Here is a 20,628-nt window from a genome sequence, read left to right as displayed (position 1 = left end):
AAAACCTCAAGAGTTAAAGATCTAGAAGGGTCAAGAGCTAAAGAATCTAGAAGGGTCAGTTTGGGTTAGCAACTCTCCATTTAGCTGGGGACCACCTGGAATTCGCTCAAGGACAACTGGGGGTCCCCGGACTACTTGTTGAAAACCACCGACATCGGGCACAACAGTTCAGGCATTGACTATATGATTTGACATTATATGATTCGAAAATTCAGCGTTTTGTAGATGTACGGCGGACGAGATATGAAGGACAAGCAAACCAAATCACTCTGTTCAGAGTCAAACACACGTGTCTCGGCGAGTGCGGCCACCATTAAAACGTCGAACAATTGTTCCGTCTCCTGTACGATGTCTACTTGTCTTGTTGCATAGTTTATCGATGTCAGTTTTTGTATGGATAGTTTTATGACCACAAAAAGCCTGCTCAGGGGCTGCAGATGGAAACGAGCTTCAGGGTTAATTCTGGACGATTCACATGAATGTGAAAACCGACATATTGATTTTTAATGTGAACCATCCCTCCCTTGTAAATACACGAATGAATATGCATGACATAGCCTTGCCAATACTGTTCCTAATAATTAGTAGTACTCCTGGTGCTAGCAAACATGCTAACGTCTGTGGGTAAGTAGCTGTGGCCAGCTGAAAAGTTGCAAATCAGTAACAAACATTGCTGTTTACTAAGTTAAACAATAATAGTCTGACCTGGTTTCTGATCCATCAAAGTGAGGAAAAATATGAAGTCCAATGTACGGTATTATTGTGGTCCCGTCTGCAGACTCTGCGAGTGCCGAGTAATGCCGATGCGGAGAAGTGCGGGCTGAGACAATGGCGCCTTTAGAATTCAAAAACCTGGACATAGTAGGCGGGGCCTTGCTGTATTACTCCAATAGAAATTCTTCTGGAAAATTGCTCTCACTCTATTGGTCACAGGAGATATTTATGACTCCAAATGAGTAGATACGACTACTGAAGAGGAAAATAATAACTCTAAAATAATTACTCTGGGAAAATTACTCCCCAGTTTTTCCTCTGGTCCAGGAGAGACCTGGTCTCTGCTACCAGTTCTAGTCAACACGTGGCAGCAGCGTTCTGGACCAGCTGGAGAGTCTTTAGGGACTTACTAGTCCAGCCTGGTAGGAGGGAGGTGCAGTAATCCAGCCTGGAAGTGACAAAAGCAGGGACTAGTTTTTCTGCATCTTCTTGAGCCAGGATGTGTCTGATCTTAGCGATGTTACGTAGATGGAAGAAGGCGTCCTGGAGATTTGTTGAATGTGGGAGTTGAAGGGTCCTGGTCAAAGAGAACTCCTAGGTTCCTTACAGTGGTGCTGGGGGCCAGGGTGGTGCCATCCAGGGTACCTGTCTCATCAGATCAGGTGGTCCTCAGGTGTTTGGGCCCAGCACCAGAACTTCAGTTTATCAGAGTTTAATAAAGGAAATGATGGTCCTCCATGTTTCCTGTCCTTCAGACAGGCCTCCAGTTCAGTCAGCTGGTTTGTTCCATGTGGATCATTGATGAGTTCAGCTGAGTGTCGTCTGCATAGCAGTGAACATTAATGGAGAGTTTCCTGATCATGTGACCTAGAGGAAGCAGGTCCAGGGTGAAGAGGACTGGTCCAAGCACAGACCCTTGAGGAACACCAGAACTGACTGTAGTGGTCTCAGAGGAACCATCATTAACTGGTACCAACTGAGATTACCCAGTAAATATGACTTGAACCAGTTTAGTGTGGTTCCTTTCATACCAGTGACAGGTTCCAGTCCCTGTAGAAGGATATGGTGGTCAATGGTATCAAAGCTGCACTGAGATCTAAATCAGACCAGCACAGAGACCAGTCCCTCATCTGGTACCAGCAGGAGGTCACTGGTACCTTTGACTAGTTCTGTTTCTGTGCTAGGATGAACCTGGAACCTGACTGAATCCTCCAATCAGCTGTTGCTGTGGAGAAGTCCCAGAGCTGTTTAGCAACTGCTTTCTCCAGAACCTTGGAGAGAAAAGGAAGATGTGATGTTGGTCTGTAGTTGGTAGAACTTCTGGATCCAGGCTTGTTTTTGAGGAGGGTTTCATTCCTGCTACTTTAAAGGACTGAGGGACGGAACCAGATACCAGCGCCACATTGATCATATCTAAGAGGGAGGGGCTAACGAGGGGAGAGAGTCTTGGAGCAGCTTAGTTGGGATGGGGTCCAGGAGACAGGTGGAGGTTTAGAGGAGGACATTATTGAACTGAGCTCATGAAGGCTGATGGGAGAAAAACTATCCAAGTGTGTGTCTGGTCCTCCAGCTGCCTCTAAGGTTCTGGGTTCTAGGGGCCATGTTGTCAGCTGATGGCAGCAGGAGAAGAAGTTTCTCTCTAATCAGGAGAATTTTGTCGTTAAAGAAGTCCATGAACTCTTTGCTGCCCAGGGAAACAGGACTACTTGGTTCAGTAGTCTGGCTCCAGTACTGAAGAGGAACCTGGGTTGTTCTTGAGTTACTCTATTAGTGCTGAGTAGTCGGCTGCTCTGGTTCTACCAGGGGCTTTCTTCTAGGTTCTAAGGCCATCTTGCCAGACTCCATGTGACTCCTCCAGTTTGGAGCAGCGCCATCTTCTCTCCAGTTTCTGGGTTTCTTGTTGAAGCTGTCAGGTTCCACAACCGTACCAAGGTGCTTGTTTCCTTGGGTTCATAGTTTTCTACTTTAGGGGGCCAGCAGAGTCCAGAGTTGTTGCTAAGGTGCCTTCTGCTCTATGGATGAAATGATCAGTTTGGGAGGGACTAAGGTGGACAACAGCGCCCTCTGTTACAGTGGGACATGACACTGAATTTAGCACCAATGTGTCACCAGTGGGTCAATAAGAGGTCCCAAAGTAGGAGGAAAAAGGAACTGAGATTTGGCGAGGCTCAGAAGACTGGATTCACTCAAGGAGTGCAGAAGGACAAGGCTGAACACAAAGAAGTTCAAGTGGCACCGTACTTTATAATTGTGAATCCATAAATATGAGACAGTGACAAGATTACCAGGATGGAAAAACATGGCCATGAGGAAATATTTACAATACGGACGCTCTTCAGACCAATACAGCGTAAGAAGCATTCCACAGTGCACTGATTGTCCTGGTGTCTGACCTGGAGGTCAGAGGTCAACACACACACAGTCCAGCAGTTCTCCTGGTTGATTGTCAAAGGAGGAGAATGTCTGAGTGTGGGAAGGAGGTGACTGTGATGGTGATTGTGTGGATGGGAGCTGGGCAAGCGTGTGTGTGTGTGTGTGTGTGTGTGTGTGCGCGTGTGTGTGAGGAAAAAGAGGAGAGGACAGCAAAAGCGTTGCCTGCTCACGGGGGCGGAGCCTCCTAGCAGCCCAGCCAGAGCGGTGGAGGTCCAGCACCTTCCTCCAAAATCTTGTTTGTTCTGGTTTTGTTTCCTTTTGGGAATATATAGAGCTCGCTGAAGGGGAAGGATGTGGGAACTTGGAAGAACTAGAACTAGTTTGACCCTGTAGAGGGCGCAAGAGAGCAGCCTATGAGGAAGTGAATGGACTGCGTTGTTCCTGTGCTGTTTCTGCCTCCCCAGTGAGCCTCTCGTGGCAATAAAGGTTTGAATGGATCTTCCCTCCTGCAGTTTCGACAGCTTTACAATCAACATCTCTGATTGGTGTCCCACATCCACACACTCCACATGTTGAGTGGGTGTTCTGGGCCTGTTCTGAAGACAGCACAGACCACTGAGTCAAACTAGGATGTGGAGTGACTTCAGGATCATTTCAAAATAAAAGCTTTCCATTCTTGAGTGTCCAAATAAAGGCATGAAAGCACAGACCACGGCTATTAGAACTCCTCCATGAAATTCAAGCGTCAGCTTCAGCTCAGGGCCAAACACACCTCCTGTCTTCATGAGCCCAACATGGTTCTCCCTTCTGAAGCTGGGTGACTCTGCCGTGGTGTCACACACCATCTCCCCTTGGAGAAATCTGCCATTTGCCATCACCCCTGTACACAAGAGAAGATGAAACTTGGAGTCAAACGTTAGGAGCCATGAAACATTGCAGGCTGCTCTGGGTGCTGGTAAAATGTAGCCACAATTGTTCAGATGCTCTCGATGTGGAGACATTTTCTCTCCTTCCAAAGAAAATCCCATGGCCTACCTTTTCCTTTGTCTCCGTCAAAGTCTTTGATGGAGAGGCCCCTCCACCTGGGCTTCATCACACTCTTGATGAGCTCCTTCTTGGTGGACATGTCCTCTTTATGGGGTGGCGTCCACAGCTTCAGCAGCGTTTCCTATTTGGGTTTGTTTGTTCCCATCTCAGGCTCTCCACACATCTGTCCAGCTGCTGCTGAGTTGGTTGGCCACGTCTGAATTTGGCTGGAAGAGAAACAGAACTTCCGTCAAAAACCTTGTTGAGTTGAGGCAGTTTGATTGGTGGAGCCTGTTTTCACCAGAGAGTTTGATTGGCGGAGCCTGTTTTCACCAGAGAGTTTGATTGGTGGAGCCCGTTTTCACCAGCGGTTTGATTGGTGGAGCCTGTTTTCACCAGAGAGTTTGATTGGCGGAGCCTGTTTTCACCAGCGGTTTGATTGGTGGAGCCTGTTTTCACCAGCGGTTTGATTGGTGGAGCCTGTTTTCACCAGCAGTTTGATTGGTGGAGCCTGTTTTCACCAGCAGTTTGATTGGCGGAGCCTTTTTTCACCAGAGAGTTTGATTGGCGGAGCCTGTTTTCACCAGCAGTTTGATTGGCGGAGCCTGTTTTCACCAGCAGTTTGATTGGCGGAGCCTGTTTTCACCAGAGAGTTTGATTGGCGGAGCCTGTTTTCACCAGAGAGTTTGATTGGCGGAGCCTGTTTTCACCAGCAGTTTGATTGGTGGAGCCTGTTTTCACCAGCAGTTTGATTGGCGGAGCCTGTTTTCACCAGAGAGTTTGATTGGCGGAGCCTGTTTTCACCAGAGAGTTTGATTGGTGGAGCCTGTTTTCACCAGAGAATTTGATTGGCGGAACCTGTTTTACCAGCAGTTTGATTGGCGGAGCCTGTTTTCACCAGCAGTTTGATTGGTGGAGCCTGTTTTCACCAGAGAGTTTGATTGGCGGAGCCTGTTTTCACCAGCAGTTTGATTGGCGGAGCCTGTTTTCACCAGAGAGTTTGATTGGCGAAGCCTGTTTTCACCAGCGGTTTGATTGGTGGAGCCTGTTTTCACCAGAGAGTTTGATTGGCGGAGCCTGTTTTCACCAGACAGTTTGACTGGTCGAGCCTGTTTTCACCAGCTGTTTGATTGGTGGAGCCTGTTTTCACCAGAGAGTTTGATTGGTGGAGCCAGTTTTCACCAGCAGTTTGATTGGCGGAGCCTGTTTTCACCAGCAGTTTGATTGGCGGAGCCTGTTTTCACCAGCAGTTTGATTGGCGGAGCCTGTTTTCACCAGAGAGCTTGATTGGTGGAGCCTGTTTTCACCAGCAGTTTGATTGGCGGAGCCTGTTTTCACCAGAGAGTGTGATTGGCGGAGCCTGTTTTCACCAGCAGTTTGATTGGTGGAGCCTGTTTTCACCAGAGAGTTTGATTGGCGGAACCTGTTTTACCAGCAGTTTGATTGGCGGAGCCTGTTTTCACCAGAGAGTTTGATTGGCGGAGCCTGTTTTCACCAGCAGTTTGATTGGTGGAGCCTGTTTTCACCAGAGAGCTTGATTGGTGGAGCCTGTTTTCACCAGCAGTTTGATTGGCGGAGCCTGTTTTCACCAGCAGTTTGATTGGTGGAGCCTGTTTTCACCAGCAGTTTGATTGGCGGAGCCTGTTTTCACCAGAGAGTTTGATTGGCGGAGCCTGTTTTCACCAGAGAGTTTGATTGGCGGAGCCTGTTTTCACCAGCTGTTTGATTGGCGGAGCCTGTTTTCAACAGAGAGTTTGATTGGTGGAGCCTGTTTTTACCAGCAGTTTGATTGGTGGAGCCTGTTTTACCAGCAGTTTTTCTTCAGGGCCTTACATGGCATCATAACAACATCCTCTGGTCTTAGAGCCTCACATGGACTGAGGAGAAACTCCTGAGAAAACCTTTGACAGGTAAAAAGGAGAGGAGAGGAGAGGAGAGGAGAGGAGAGGAGAGGAGAGGGGAGGAGAGGAAAGGAGAGGAGAGGAGAGGAGAGGAGAGAGAGGAGAGGACAGGAGAGGCCTCCATGTGGCTCATGGAACCCTGCATGGAGAGACCTCTGTGAATCTTCTCTGTGTCCACAAAGCCACGGCGGTGGAACCAAAGATCTCCCATGTGGACTCATCAGACCAAAGCCCAGATGTCCTCTGGTCTGATGTCCCCTCCTTGAATGTCTTGGTCCAAACCAATGTCCTGCCTGCTGCTCTTCCTTAGCAGTGGTTTCTTAGCAGCTGTTTGACTCCAAAGGCCTGATTGGCGCCGTCTCCTCTGAGCGTTGATGTAGAGACGTGTCTGCTACTAGAACTCTGGGAGGCTTTTATCTGGGCTCCAGTCTGAGGAGCTGCTAGCTTGGGATTCCTGAGGCTGGGGACTCAGAGGACCTCAGGAGACTCTTGGTCTTCCTGTGCTGGGGCCTTTGTTGATGACTTGATGAGCAATCTCCCGTCCATAGGAGCAATGATCCAAATATTGATGAGATTTTGGTGATCAGGCAACACCAACACAGAAAATCCCAGAATATCAAATTGGAGAGTCGCACACAGGAGTTTTCTGCTAAATAAAGGAGAGCCCTGATGACATTTTGGACTCCAATAAAGAAAGTCCTGAACGAACCACTGGTCAATGTTTCTCTTCATTTTGTAATCCCTCCTATACCATGGGGAAGTCATGGTGTCTGGCTTGGAGCGTCTGTCTCCGTGTCACAGGGACAAGCCACAGGACTTTCCAGAGAGTTCCACAAACCTGAGAGAGCAAACTGCCAGGACCTCCCGTGACAGAGCTGGAAGGAAAACATTGAAATCCTCACTTGAGAAGGTGGGGCAGGAGAACTGGAGACAATGAGATGCTTTGTTATCAGGCTGTGTCATCTGTAGCTAGCAGCTAGGTAGCTTAGCTTAGCATATCAAACCAGAAGTGACAGGACTCACTCTCTGTTACTCCTGTTTAGAAGGATTCCACGGTGGGTTTCTGCAGTGGAACTCCCAATAAGAGATCAAATAGAACCGTTCCACAGTGGAACCCTGTCGCCCTGCACTGGAAACTGCTTTCAACCAATTCTACAGTCCAAAAGGTCTCAAGAGGTCAACACACTCACCGTCACCTGGGAGCTGAGCCGCTCTCTCAATCATGGTCGTGTCCTGTTGGGGGTAAAGGACAGTGGAAGATGAGACGTCATCTTACAAAATAAACGCCACCACAAAGTTGTTTCTTTAGGAGGAAAACGCACAACACAAACGAGCAGGAACGTTCAGCTGAAGAGGGAACAGAAGTCTGGAGGTGAGTAGGCAGGACTCAGAGAGGATGCCTGACATCTGGATGCAGGACAGGACGCTGATGCCAGCCAACACGAGGACGCTCAGGACTCCTGAGGCTCTCAGCTGACCCACTTCATGAACGTCTCCTGGTTTGGAAAACAGAAAACATCAGGAAGACTAACCCTGACGTGCACATTTCACGTCTCAAACGCCGCCGGTAGCTTCTGAACACATCTGGTCAGCAGAACCTGTTGACCTGAGGTCTTTCCTGCTGCATGTACCTGGTCTGGTGTGGCTACTGGCTGGAAATAGAAGCTGTGGCAGAAGAGCAGCAGCAGCAGCGTGAGGAGACTGAGGACCAGCGCGTAGAGGCAGAGCTGCAGGAAGAGCCAGTGGTTGTCCTCTCCTACACAGTTGTTGATCCTGGAGGACAATGAACCCTTGAGATGACATCATCCACCTTTGTTGTGTTGACAGGACCCAACCTGCTGAATCTGAAGCTTTTGATACGTTTGTGTTTGGAACGCTGTTGACCTGCGTGTGTGTGTGTGTGTGTGTGTCCTCACCAGGGACAGTGCTGGTCCATCCTGAGTACCCAGTGGTCACAACGCTGCAGTGGTGGGACCTTTTAGACCTCATTGTCTCACATTTCCTGCACAGCGTCCAGTGCTGTTGCTCTGTGGCACAAAGAGAGAGAGCGATCAGCGGCGTTGTGGTGGTTCTGGCTCCAGCTGACGTGGTCACACACTCATGTAGCATTCAAGGAGGACTTTGGTCTGCTGACCAGTCCAGGAGGCTTCATTTTACCACATTTCCAATAACGCAGTGACAGAGACTCCTAACGGTGCCACTTGGTGAGCTGAACCACAAGCATATGAACCTTGAAAAGAAAGACTGATGAATGAAACAATGACATGTACGCATGGAACACATGGAGGAGAGGAACTAAGAGGCCATCTTGTCTGCGTCCTCACCAGAGGGAGGGATGAGGGTCCACAGGTGGACGGCCAGGATCTGAGGCTCGTACCAGGGCTGCCACACAGAGGGCCGATGCAATAAAATAAGCTGCAGAAGAAGAAACAACGTGTCATTCTGAGGTTTCTGATGTGATGACAAAGTGGAACGCTAGCAGTCAGAGACACTCACCAACAAGGACCGCCCCTGGAAGGTGTGCTTCCTTCTAGTGAGGAAGGAGCACCAGCTTGGGGATGACCATGGCGTTATACAGCCAGATTCCAACCAGCATGCTGAAGCACAGCCAGCCGGCAGGGTCCTTGACAAAGTGGGGCTTCATGGTGGTGGACTGATGGCTCTACCTGCTGCTACAACACAGGCTTGGGGTTTCTCCTCTGGAGCACACAAGGTTGAGATGGGTTTTCTAGCCCAGCCTGGAAGGCTCTCACACACTCGCCAGAATTCAGTTTCTTTGATGTGTCCTGAGATCAAAGACAGAATTCTAGGATCAAATACACTGGGAAAGCCCCCTGATGACATCATCAGGAATCTGACTTGGATCTGGTCCTCACCTGTATGTCAGCAGAGTGAACAGGAGGGGGCTCAACACACAGCCCTGTGGAAGAGGAGACGGTGTTGTGGATCCTGCCGCTCTGGGGTCTGTTGGTCTGTTTTTAACCTTCCTTTACCAAGCAGGAAGGTGGAGCAGATCCAGGATCAGTGGGGAAAGAGAGAAGGAGAGGGGGACAGAGAAAAAGACAGAGAATGGAGGAAGACAGAGAGACAGACGGAAAGAGAGGGACAGAGATAAAGAGGGAGAGAAAGGAGGAGATACTGATGGACAGACAGGGACGTGAGCAGGTGGAGCTACAGGTGGCAGCTGGAGCCTCTTCAGGTCTGCAGCCTCCTCCAGCAGCACCAGGATCTGGGATGAGGGGAGAAGAAGAGGAGTTAGTAACACGTATGAGGATAGGAGGAGGAGAGAGAAGCCCAGTGCATCATGGGAGATCCCAGCAGTCTGAGCCTATAGCAGCAGATCTAAGGGCCAGCCGAAGCAGTCCTGACTATAAGCCTGATCAACAAGGAGGTCTTAAGTCTGCTCTTAAACACAGAGAGGGGGTCTGAGTCCTTGACTGAAACTGGGAGACGGTTCCACAGGAGGGGAGCCTTATAGCTGAAGGCTCTGGCTCCATTCTACTGTTAGAACTCTAGGAACCAGCAGGAATCCTGCATCCTGGGAGTGAAGGGTTCTAGCTGGATCATAGGGGACTAGGAGCTCTGTCAGGGATGAAGGAGCCTGGTTGTTGAAGACTTTGATGGTAGAAGAAGAATTTTAAATTCTGTTCTGAATTTGACAGGGAGCCATGCAGAGAAGCAGTCCAGGAAAAACCTGGTCTCTGCTACCAGTTCTAGTCAGGGGGGCAGCAGTGTTCTGGACCAGCTGGAGAGTCTGTGACAGAAAGTCAGGGAATTCTTCTAAGAACTCAGAATGAGGTGCAGGAGGACAGTACACCCCAGCAAGTAAGAGTGGTTTCTCTGCTTTCCAGTCTGGGGGGGAGAAGCTGACAGTCAGGCTCAAATGAATGAATCAACTGTCTGAAGGACTCTCAGATGCACCGGTGGTATGCAGGTGTTCATGAGGATCAAAACACCTCCTCAATCAGGACCATCGTCAGCTCAGCCGCCTCCAGGCTTTGTTCTGGCAGCATCCTTCTGTGATGGGCCTCGGCTACTTGGGTGGTGTGTGCCATGTACCGGGCCCCTTTTCCCTTCTGGGCGGGAGTGACGTTGTTCGCCGCCTGTGTCTCTGCAGCCCTTGGGACTTCTTGACTGGTGGAAGGGTCGACCTCGTAGCTGTTGAAGGAGAGTGTGACATGAACACTGGATTAGAGATCTGTGAGCAGGGCTGAATACATGACAGGGTTGCCATGAACAGGCTGTGCATTTCTGTAGGGACGCACATATCCCAGAGTCTACCCATGTCATTTGTGACCTTGGGGTCCCATTCCAGCGCTGCCAATCAAAACGACTGACAAGACATTTTCTGGGAGCGAGTCCTGTTGGGTCGGTCGTATGCATCGAACCACCGCGGGAACAAGAGAGACAGTGACTGGACTGTAACTCATTGTGAGCAATCGCTCCTACAACAAAAAGGCAGCTTGACTGCAAACACAAACTCACAGCATCCTCCTCCAACGACAAGGCCGATGTTGCAACCTGCACGGTTGTTGTTCGGTGTTTCTGGACGCCAATCACCACCCTGAGGGGACACCCCTTTGTGCTGACGTACTGGTCCACCTGTAAAACAGGGAGAGCTGATCAAGGCTACGTTTACAAAGAAGCAGGAGACAGCTCATCAAGGTAACAGTCACATTCATCTTACAGTCATTCCCTCCACGGCTCTTGGGCGCTGAAAATGCTGAAACACCACGACCGCCTCAAGGGAGGAGTGGGACGTGGTCTTCTCATTTTCTGAGATGGGTTGGTTTGTGATCAACTTCCCACACAGGAAATGGAGGACATCACACAGCTGTGCTGGGCAACCAGGAGACTTGTGGAAATAGGGGACGGGTGATCCACCACTTTAGGGTGGTGGACCAAGCCCCCAGGAAGGACCTGAACCCTGACCCTATGGACTGAGGTCTATGCAGGGATGAGGAGGGAGAGCTGGAAGACGATCACACAGCTGTGCTGAGCAACCAGGAGACCTGTGTGGAAATAGGGGACAGTGTGTCCCAGGAAGGACCTGAACCCTGACCCTATGGACTGAGGTCTATGCAGGGATGAGGAGGGAGAGCTGGAAGATGATCACACAGCTGTGCTGAGCAACCAGGAGACCTGTGTGGAAATAGGGGAAGGTGTGTCCCAGGAAGGACCTGAACCCTGACCCTATGGACTGAGGTCTATGCAGGGATGAGGAGGGAGAGCTGGAAGACGATCACACAGCTGTGCTGAGCAACCAGGAGACCTGTGTGGAAATAGGGGACGGTGTGTCCCAGGAAGGACCTGAACCCTGACCCTATGGACTGAGGTCTATGCAGGGATGAGGACGGAGAGCTGGAAGAAGATCACACAGCTGTGCTGAGCAACCAGGAGACATTTGTGGAAATAGGGGACGGTGTGTCCCAGGAAGGACCTGAACCCTGACCCTATGGACTGAGGTCTGCTTCTCCAGCTCCAAGGTTCTCCACCTTCTTTTCTCAGGCTGCTTGTCATTGCCTGGACCAGGACCCAGAATCTCCATGACGTGCAGACACCATGCTGGTGGTTCAGCTGGGGAACCCTCCTGTCGGCCCCCATGTTTAGGACTTCCTGCGAGAGAGAGAGATTGGAAGCTTTCCTCTGATGTGTGATAGGTCTGATTTGAAGGAAGGCCAGGGAAAATAACCCAGGGAGCACCATGAAGGTTTGGCTGCTGCTACACCCCTGAACTCAGCTGAACATTGAGGCAGCTCTCACAGGTGCTGTTTGGGCCCAGAAAGTCCAGAATGGACCAGTTTGGTGTCTCTGGAGAGGTCAGACTTCCTCCTTCACATGGAGCCCCAGCTCATTGCTCTAGGATCATGCTAGCTTTTAATCTCAAGAGGAACATGTGGACAACCCCAGACAGAGCCAATGTGCTCCAGTGTGCTGATATCTGGAGGCTTCACCCACTGTGGGACGTGAGACTCAGATGATCCCAGAGTGTGTGACACAAGGAAAAGCTTGGCGTTCTTGAGTGGTGTTTTCAGATGGAGTTCATGCCAAAATTCTACACTGCTGTGATTCCAACTGGCCTTTTTCTATTCATTTGGAGGGAGCAGCTGAGTGTGTCAGCGTCCGGCTGCCTCTCCTCTCACATCGAACACACATGCATTCTCCAGAGCTCAACTCAAGGGTGGAGCAGCAGCCCAACCTTCATGATGCTGCTGTGTTCTTCTCCCTGTCCTTCCTTCAAATCAAACCTCTCACACATCAGTTTTGGACTTTACTGAATGCTGCCCATCTGAAAGTGCAGACCTCCACGTTCCAGTTGGAAGACCCGGATGTACTTGTCACAAATGAATTCATGGCAGCCTGCATCTTCATCTCCAACTTTGTGTCCTTCTCCCTCCTGTATTTACCTGCTCAACCCTTGACAGGCTCCCGCTGCTTCAGCTCAAGATGCCGTCTCAGCTTTGCGGTGGATCGATTCAAGTGCGTCTTTTCTTTCTGAAACGCGGCGGCAAAGTTTGCTCAGAAATGGAAGGTTTTCGCCGTCCTCCTGGACTTTGTCCTAACTCGTTCAAATGACCGTCCGACGCATCCTTGCTGGTTCGTTGAGTCCAGTTCCGTCTTGTCCGTGGGCTCCAACTCCACGCCGCTCCTGCCGCCTCCTCCATGCTGCTTTCTGTTTTGGTGACGCGCGCGGCGGAGCGACGCTGGTGGCTGCGTTGCCAGGTTGGGGTTTTTTCCGTGAAACATTAAGAGGTGTTTCGGGAGTTTTTTCAGGCTGAAATCTGGTACCCCACTGACCGAAGATGAACGAGAGAGCGAACCGTTCCCAGACACCAGATGGAAGGCGTTCACAGTCGCGTTCACTCGGCAGCAGGGCTGTACGTTCATTTCACGTTCCTCCGAAATATGAAGGCCCAACACTGCAAGTGAGTGTGGGAACCAGAGCAGTCTGGTGACCAGTGAATGGTTGAAGTGGAAACAGGCCAGGTTTGAGCCAGACTGAGTTGATGATGAATGAAATGAAGGAATGACAGAAGAGACTGGCTTCTTCAAAAGTCTTGGCTGACTGGTCCAACCACTGACAGGCAACATTTCCATCCTGAAGGAATCAAGTCACTCAGGTTGTGAGGAGGCAAAAGAAAACTTCTTCATGTCTGTCACAGAAGAAGCAAAAGGAACTGGAAAACCCATCTGGCAGAGCAGAAACCAACGAACTGGCAACCAAAGGAACAAAGCAAGGAATCAGAACTTCATGTTAGCAACCAACTGGTGAAACTGCTGCCATCTTGGTACTGAGTTCAAGAACTCCTTCATAGAACCAGCTTCAGGGATCTCACAGCTTTCCACCACCCCAGCGGAATCACTACCCAATCGATAGTTGTCAGTGTTACCATGGTAGCAGAATTTGAAGTCAATGACACGATGAGTGAACTGAATAATTCTACAGGATGAGGAGGAACTGGATCTACATGTCAAGTCAAGTCAGGTTTATTTGTGTGGCACCAGACCCCAACCAAAGTTCTGTCCTGATTCTGTCCAAGTAGAGCAGGTCCAGCACCTCCCTCCTTCAATGAACCTCCACCCAACAATTCTCCATCAGCAGCACATCCTGCAACAGCAGCCACCAGAACCTTCCTTTACCAGCAGGAAGGTGGAGCAGATCCAGGATCAGTGGGGACGGAGAGAGAGCAGGAGAGAAGGACAGAGACAAAGACAGAGAATGAGGAAGACAGAGAGACAGAAGGACAGAGAGGGACAGAGATAAAGAGAGAGAAAGGAGGAGAGACTGATGGACAGAGACAAAGACAGAGAATGGAGGTAGACAGAGACAGAAGGAAAGAGAGGGACAGAGATAAAGAGGGAGAGAAAGGAGGAGAGACTGATGGACAGAGACAAAGACAGAGAATGGAGGAAGACAGAGAGACAGAAGGAGAGAGAGGGACAGAGATAAAGAGAGAGAGAAAGGAGGAGAGACTGATGGACAGAGACAAAGACAGAGAATGGAGGTAGACAGAGACAGAAGGAAAGAGAGGGACAGAGATAACGAGGGAGAGAAAGGAGGAGAGACTGATGGACAGAGACAAAGACAGAGAATGGAGGAAGACAGAGAGACAGAAGGAGAGAGAGGGACAGAGATAAAGAGGGAGAGAAAGGAGGAGAGACTGATGGACAGAGACAAAGACAGAGAATGGAGGAAGACAGAGAGACAGAAGGACAGAGAGGGACAGAGATAAAGAGAGAGAGAAAGGAGGAGAGACTGATGGACAGAGACAAAGACAGAGAATGGAGGTAGACAGAGACAGAAGGAAAGAGAGGGACAGAGATAAAGAGGGAGAGAAAGGAGGAGAGACTGATGGACAGAGACAAAGACAGAGAATGGAGGAAGACAGAGAGACAGAAGGAGAGAGAGGGACAGAGATAAAGAGAGAGAGAAAGGAGGAGAGACTGATGGACAGACGAGGACGTGAGCAGGTGGAGCTACGGGTGGCAGCTGGAGCCTCTTCAGGTCTGGAGCCTCCTCCACCAGCACCAGGATCTGGGATGAGGGGAGAAGAAGAAGAGTCAGGAACACGTATTTACTTACTACTTACTTACTTACTACTTTACTAAATTAGTAGCAACTGTCATTACATCACTGTAGCATCATTTCTTAGGTTTGTAGCAACTCTCATTACATCACTGTAGCATCATTTTGAGATTTTTGGCAACTCTCACAACATCACTGTAGCATCATTTGGAGGATCGTAGCAACTCTCACTACATCACTGTAGCATCATTTCTTGGGTTTGTAGCAACTCTCATTACATTACTGTAGCATCATTTCTTAGGTTAGTAGTAACATTCATCACAATACTTTAGCATCATTTTGAAATTAGTAGCAACTCTCACTACATTACTGTAGCATCATTTTGAAATTAGTAACAACTCTCACTACATTACTGTAGCATCATTTTGAGATTTTTAGTAACTCTCATTACATCACTGTAGCATCATTTTGAAATTAGTAGCAACTCTCACTACATCACTGTAGCATCATTTTGAGTGCAGTCGCAACTCTCACTACATCACTGTAGCATCATTTTGAAATTAGTAGCAACTCTCACTACATCACCGTAGCATCATTCTGAGGTTTTTAGAAACTCTCATGACATCACTTTAGCATCATTTTGAGGTTAGTAGCAACTCTCACTACATCACCGTAGCATCATTTTGAGGTTAGTAGCAACTCTCACTACATCACCGTAGCATCATTTTGAGGTTTGATTTTTATTCGGGCTTTAGTGGCAACCATCCTTTCATCAACAGAAATGGGCTGTCTTGGATGATAAACACCTTTGCAGTGTGTTCTGATCATATCCAGGAGAGGTTTCAGTTTTTGGAGTGGAGTTTTCTGTTCCCCTTTGCTCCTCATTTGCTGTATCCTCCTCTGGATCACTCATGTGAAGGTTGCTGGTGATAGCAGTGACCCCTTTTCTGGACATCACTGTTGCTGGGAAAGCCACGTGAAATAAAGTTCTTTTTCGCCACAAGTCTGACATTTTGGGGAGGTTGCAGACCGACATATACAACAACAAGCCCAGGTATTTTTTCAGTTCTTCAGCTGTAGGTTAGTCCATCTGTCCATCCGCCTGTCCTTGGCCTGTTTCTCCCAAACACATTTGTTGGTGTTGGCACACAAAACTTTGAGGACCTCTTTGTCAAAAAAAAGAGCAAAGATGTCACCTGGTGCTTGTTTTGCAGTAGTTGTGAGTACAGGCTGTACGCCAGGGCAGCGTTTGGGAGTGAATCGAGGTGAGTGAATTTGTGAGTGTCGGGGTCTGCCTCCGTTTTCCAGCAGACTGTTTGAGGCCTCAACGGTGACCGGCCACGTGCGTCATCTCCAGGAGCATGAGCTCCACGGCGTTGGTCCCGGATGGGATTCCTTCCCTTCTTGACTCACCCTTCATCAGGAGGATTTCTAAAAAAAAATGAAAATTTCATAATACATGCACTCTTTATACAAGACAAATACCTTTTATTTCAAGAAAAATTGTTCCAAATTCATACAAATAGGAGTAAGTAAGTAACAGGGGTAAGTTATAAATCTTACACAGTAAAAGTAAAAAAAAGACCATTTGAGGTAAATCCAATAACAAAACATAGGATAATAAACAACGTTACAAAGTTGGAAATAAATGTCGAATGTAAACAAACAGTTTTACTTCCTGTGGTTGAGAAGGTGACAGAGAAGACATGGCCACAAAAAAGGAGCAAACGAGAAATAAACAACCCTTTTCCAGTCAGGGTAAAGGTATCCATGTGACCCATGATGTCATGTCACAGTCACATCGTGAACACATTCACTCATTGCATCAGAAGATTTTGGAGTGACTGTTTTTTTGGTTGTAGGGCTTCATGTCCAAGTGAGAGAAGCACCCTTTGGGTGAAGTCAACGGTGTACTTCCGTTGTTGAGGGTACTCCAAATTCAGAGCACAAGTCAGTCCAACGAGCAAGCACATGGCATGCGGAAGATTCCCGAGGTCATCCATGACAATTCTTCCTTCCAAAATGATGGCGGTACCTGGAGACTGAAGGTGCAGTGAGTCAGGGGAGGTCGGTTCATCCTCAGGAATGAGGGTCAGGATCCCAGTGGGGGTGTGAGACATGCCAGGGTCTTCACAGTCCTAACAACAACAGCAGCAATCACACCAAGATTACATCTCAGATGTCTCCTTGAATTTTGAGGACAGAAAACACAACCCTAACCCTTTCAGAAAGTTCAAGGAGATATCGTTAAAGTACCGCTGACCTCACACTCATTCAAGAGCACATCAGCAAGAAATAAGGCGTCGTCGTCTTGGAGCAGATCCATGCTGCTTCCCGCCGTGGTGGTTGTCGTCAAATGGTTTCTTGTTGGCGCCTTAAAATCTGAAGTGGGCGTGGCTGTGCAGCTGCTGTGGAACGAGAAAATACCCACGGCAGATCTAGACTTTGTAAAATGGGATTGAAGTTAGGATTTCTTGAATGATACCCTTGATGAACCCAGACATCAGTGAGCTTTGTTCCACTCAATAATCAATCAGTAAATAGAGCGTGAAATGATGGAACTAAAAGGCCACCTCTGAGTGCAGGAGTGAGCCTCTGTGACGGATGTGACGTCATCAGACCGCGCCATTAGTTTGAGTCATTGTTTCTATTCTTAATGCTGATTGGGAGATCTGTCATGGTGACAAATGGACTTTGTAGGTAGAATAAACATCCAGAAATTAAATTAACTTGTTGATTGTCTTATTAATCAAAAGATAAAGTATGAAAAATGTTAGGTTTTTTAGTAAACTTTTTTAGCTGGTGCTGTTCTAGGTACCTGGATGATATCTGGGGTGTGTGGACACATTCTGCAGAGGAATTCACTGTATTCCTCCACACTTTAAAGAACCACAATGCTTCCATGAAGCTTAAAGCTACGATCAATCAAGAATCAGTTCATTTCTTGGATACAACCACATTTGAAGGACCTCATTTCAAAACTAACACTCAAGTCGATATTAAAGTTTATTTGAAAGACACGGACACACATGCACTCTTACACAAAAGCAGTCACCACCCCAAGCATACATTCAGAGGACTAATTAAATCACAGTTATTAAGATTCCACAGAATATGTACACAAAAAGAGGACTTTAAAGAAGCCACCAAGGTGGTCTTCTCCGCTTTGTCCAGCAGAGGGTACTCTCGGACCTTCTTAAGACACAGCTTCAAAACCTCTCTCCGGTCCAAGCCCAGTCATGTCGCCACTGCTCTTCCACTGGTCACCACTTTCTCCCCTTCTACTGTTAGGCTGGTCGGGAATATCAAGAATGATTTTGAGAGGGTCATGAGATCAACCCAACCCCATCAGGATCTAAGAATCATTGCTGCATTCCGTAAAAATAAGAATCTTAAAGATGACCTGGTCCGGTCAAAGGTCAAACCACGGACAGAAGAGAAAGCTGACGCGAAAAGAGGCTACTTTAAACAAGTCAAGTGGGTTCATGATGTACAAAAACAAAAAGGTTTTCAACTGTCGACACAAAACAATGTTCTTTCCAAAAACTGTGTCTGTATGATTATTTGTGTACAATGGGGTAAAGATATGTGGGCGAAACAGGTATGACAATACTGGATGGAGTGTGCCTGGGTCCCGTGACCATCGTGGGTCGCGGTTCCCCAAACCCCTCTTCTCCTAAAATCCTACAGACTCGGGACTAGGCTCGTTGGAAAGCCCGTTCCCAAATTTGGGGGGGTAGCCAGAGTCTCAGCACTCTGCCCCCTACAGCTCAAAAGTGATCCGCCAATGAAAATCAAAATAGGGGCTTGTTCGCCAATAACTCCGCCCCCTTTGCTCCAATCCACTTGAAACTTTCACCAATCACTCCACCGACCATCAGAACGGCGTGCACCAACTTTCAGCCTCCTACACCTTACGGTTCCAAAGTGCACCACTTTAACTAGGTTGGTACTCTTACCTGATACCTAACCAAATTTTAATGAATTAATAAATAGATGAATATATATACAAATGGATTTAGGATATCTTACATAGTTAAAATTAATACAATAAAAAAGTTCAGAAGTGCATATTAGTCAATTAGTTTAAAGGGTCATTAATGTACATTATTATACATTAATTATTATAGTTATTATAGCATATTAGTTCATGAATGTAAAGGGTTAAAATAAACTTGTTTTCAGACTAATCACTGTCAATAAGGGTTCAATATATTTGGGATCACTACTTTCTGTCTCCTAGGGAGCTCCATTGTATCAATAGAGTGATGATTCTCCAGCATTTAGAGAGTTAAATAAAGGGATCAAACCAGTTCAAACTGGTAGCACAAAGGTTTTCTTCTGGCTCAGGCCCTAAAAAGCAAAGTGGAACCCTGGGAACCCTCCAAGACCACGTTAATCATGGGCTTCGGCACCCAGGGGGCAGAAAAGAAGAGTGCAGCATCCATCGCCTGCTTCCTTGCTGCTAACGGAGCAGATTTGACCATTCGCAACAAGAAGGACCAGTCCCCTCCAGACCTGTGTCCCGACCCCAGCCTGTGCAAGGCTCTGGCTAAATGCCACAAAGAGAAGAGCAGCGGCCAGGTGGGAACCCGCAGTGCATCTCTGACCAGCAACATCGAGTCACTGGAGGAGTGAATGGTGTGCTCAGACAGGAAGAGAGACACTCTGTTTGGGCCCTGCGGACATTTGCCACCTGCTCCCTCTGTTCGCCACGTGTAAGAAAGTGTCTCATATGCAAAGATCAGGTCCAGTCCAGAACCAAGATCGAGGAGCGTGTAGTCTGCTCTGACAAAAAGGATAGCGAAGGGAAAACAGCTCTTGCTACACTGCCCTTGCAAGCGAGCCAGTCGGTTTTTTGTGTGCCGAACCTGAGGAGGACCCAGTACAGGTCGAAACGTTGTTTTTGTTGGCACACCTTTTTTACTTTTTTGGATATTTTTCCTCCTAGTTTAGGAGTGATCGGCTCTTCCTGACTTTTTTTCTCTCACCTGGGAAAAGAGGGGAATAAAGGATGGAAGAGCAAGGGTACAACAGTCTGCCTCTGAGCCAGGGCCTGCCTGACTCCTTCATTGAATTGTGGGAGAGCGTGGTAACCGCCTCCATCAGCACAATTCCCCCTGTGGCTGCGGAGGGGAGGCCCGACGCTGGAAACATGGAGATGCCGAACATCAGTGATGAGGCACTGGCCAAAAACTTTGACGAGAAACTGTTTGAGCTGCTTCCTGAAGTCTCCACCCGAGATAGCGCGTCCACCCGAGATGGCGTTTCCCCCCTGACCCCCACTGTCCCCGTCACCACGGACCATCCGGGAGAACACGGCTTTCAGCTGCACTTCCAGCAGACCGGCACGGCCAAGTCGGTCAACTTCACTTTTTCAGAGCTGCTCAACAAACTACTGCCAGCTTGCCAAGACCAGCCCCGTGGAGGCGCTGGTCAGCAAGGAGCCCCCCCCGGGGCGCCGCGCTCAGAGCAACCGCCGTGTATCAGAACACGGAGCACGTGGCCGACGTGGTGCGCCGATGCCCCCATCACCAGAAGGAGGACGCGGCGGAGCATCTCAGCCATCTGATCAGGATGGAGGGGAGCGAGAGGGCTCAGTATTTGGAAGACAAGAAGAAAAGAAAAGAGAAAAAAGAAAACCACTCTTCTTTTGGACAGCAAGGAGATCACATCTCATGCTCCACTTCTACTGCAAGGGAGCCACGGTAGTTCTCTGTGTGCCGAACCTGATGAACACCCGGGACGGGTCGAAACGTTTCTTTTGTTTTTAGCTGGCACACCTTCCTTAGTTGCTGATGTTAAAAAGATGTATAGACAGAACTAATAAATAAATACATAAATATTGTTTTTGATCCTTCCTATTTTTGGGAGAGCGCTTTGAGTTTTTTTGTCCTTCCTAGTTTAGGAGTGGTTTTTATTTACAAGCATAAAAGAAAACCTCCGTTTCAGTCATTTCATTTGTCAATTAAAAAAAACATATACATATGAAAAAAAGACAAAAGACAACAACTTTATTTCATTGACAAACATTTTGATTTCATTTTTGAAGAAAAATGTCATTTTTTGGATAAAAAAACAAACAAT

At 48.2% G+C, this 20,628-nt stretch overlaps 1 long non-coding RNA gene and 2 pseudogenes across 1 annotated transcript; 1 reads left to right on the top strand and 2 right to left on the bottom strand.

Annotated features, from left to right (window-relative positions):
- Nucleotides 1–4,196: 4,196 nt before the first annotated feature.
- On the bottom strand, nt 4,197–7,496 carry LOC147260846 (uncharacterized). The gene is made up of 3 exons (XR_015116005.1): nt 7,337–7,496; nt 7,205–7,247; nt 4,197–4,340 (listed from the first exon to the last, which is right to left on the bottom strand). It is a non-coding gene; the product is annotated as an uncharacterized LOC147260846 (long non-coding RNA).
- Nucleotides 7,497–7,561: 65 nt separating this feature from the next.
- On the bottom strand, nt 7,562–8,926 carry LOC147260845 (palmitoyltransferase ZDHHC21-like; annotated as a pseudogene).
- Nucleotides 8,927–19,555: 10,629 nt separating this feature from the next.
- Nucleotides 19,556–20,253, top strand: LOC147260844 (cellular tumor antigen p53 pseudogene; annotated as a pseudogene).
- Nucleotides 20,254–20,628: the final 375 nt, after the last annotated feature.

The sequence above is a fragment of the Aulostomus chinensis genome, chromosome 5, assembly GCF_037954235.1.
Source record: "Aulostomus chinensis isolate RoL2024-O1b breed Wild chromosome 5, RoL_Achi_v1.0, whole genome shotgun sequence".
Lineage (NCBI taxonomy): Eukaryota > Metazoa > Chordata > Actinopteri > Syngnathiformes > Aulostomidae > Aulostomus > Aulostomus chinensis.
The sequence above is the reverse complement of the archived record's forward strand: the minus strand, read 5'-3'. Positions and strand labels throughout refer to the sequence as shown.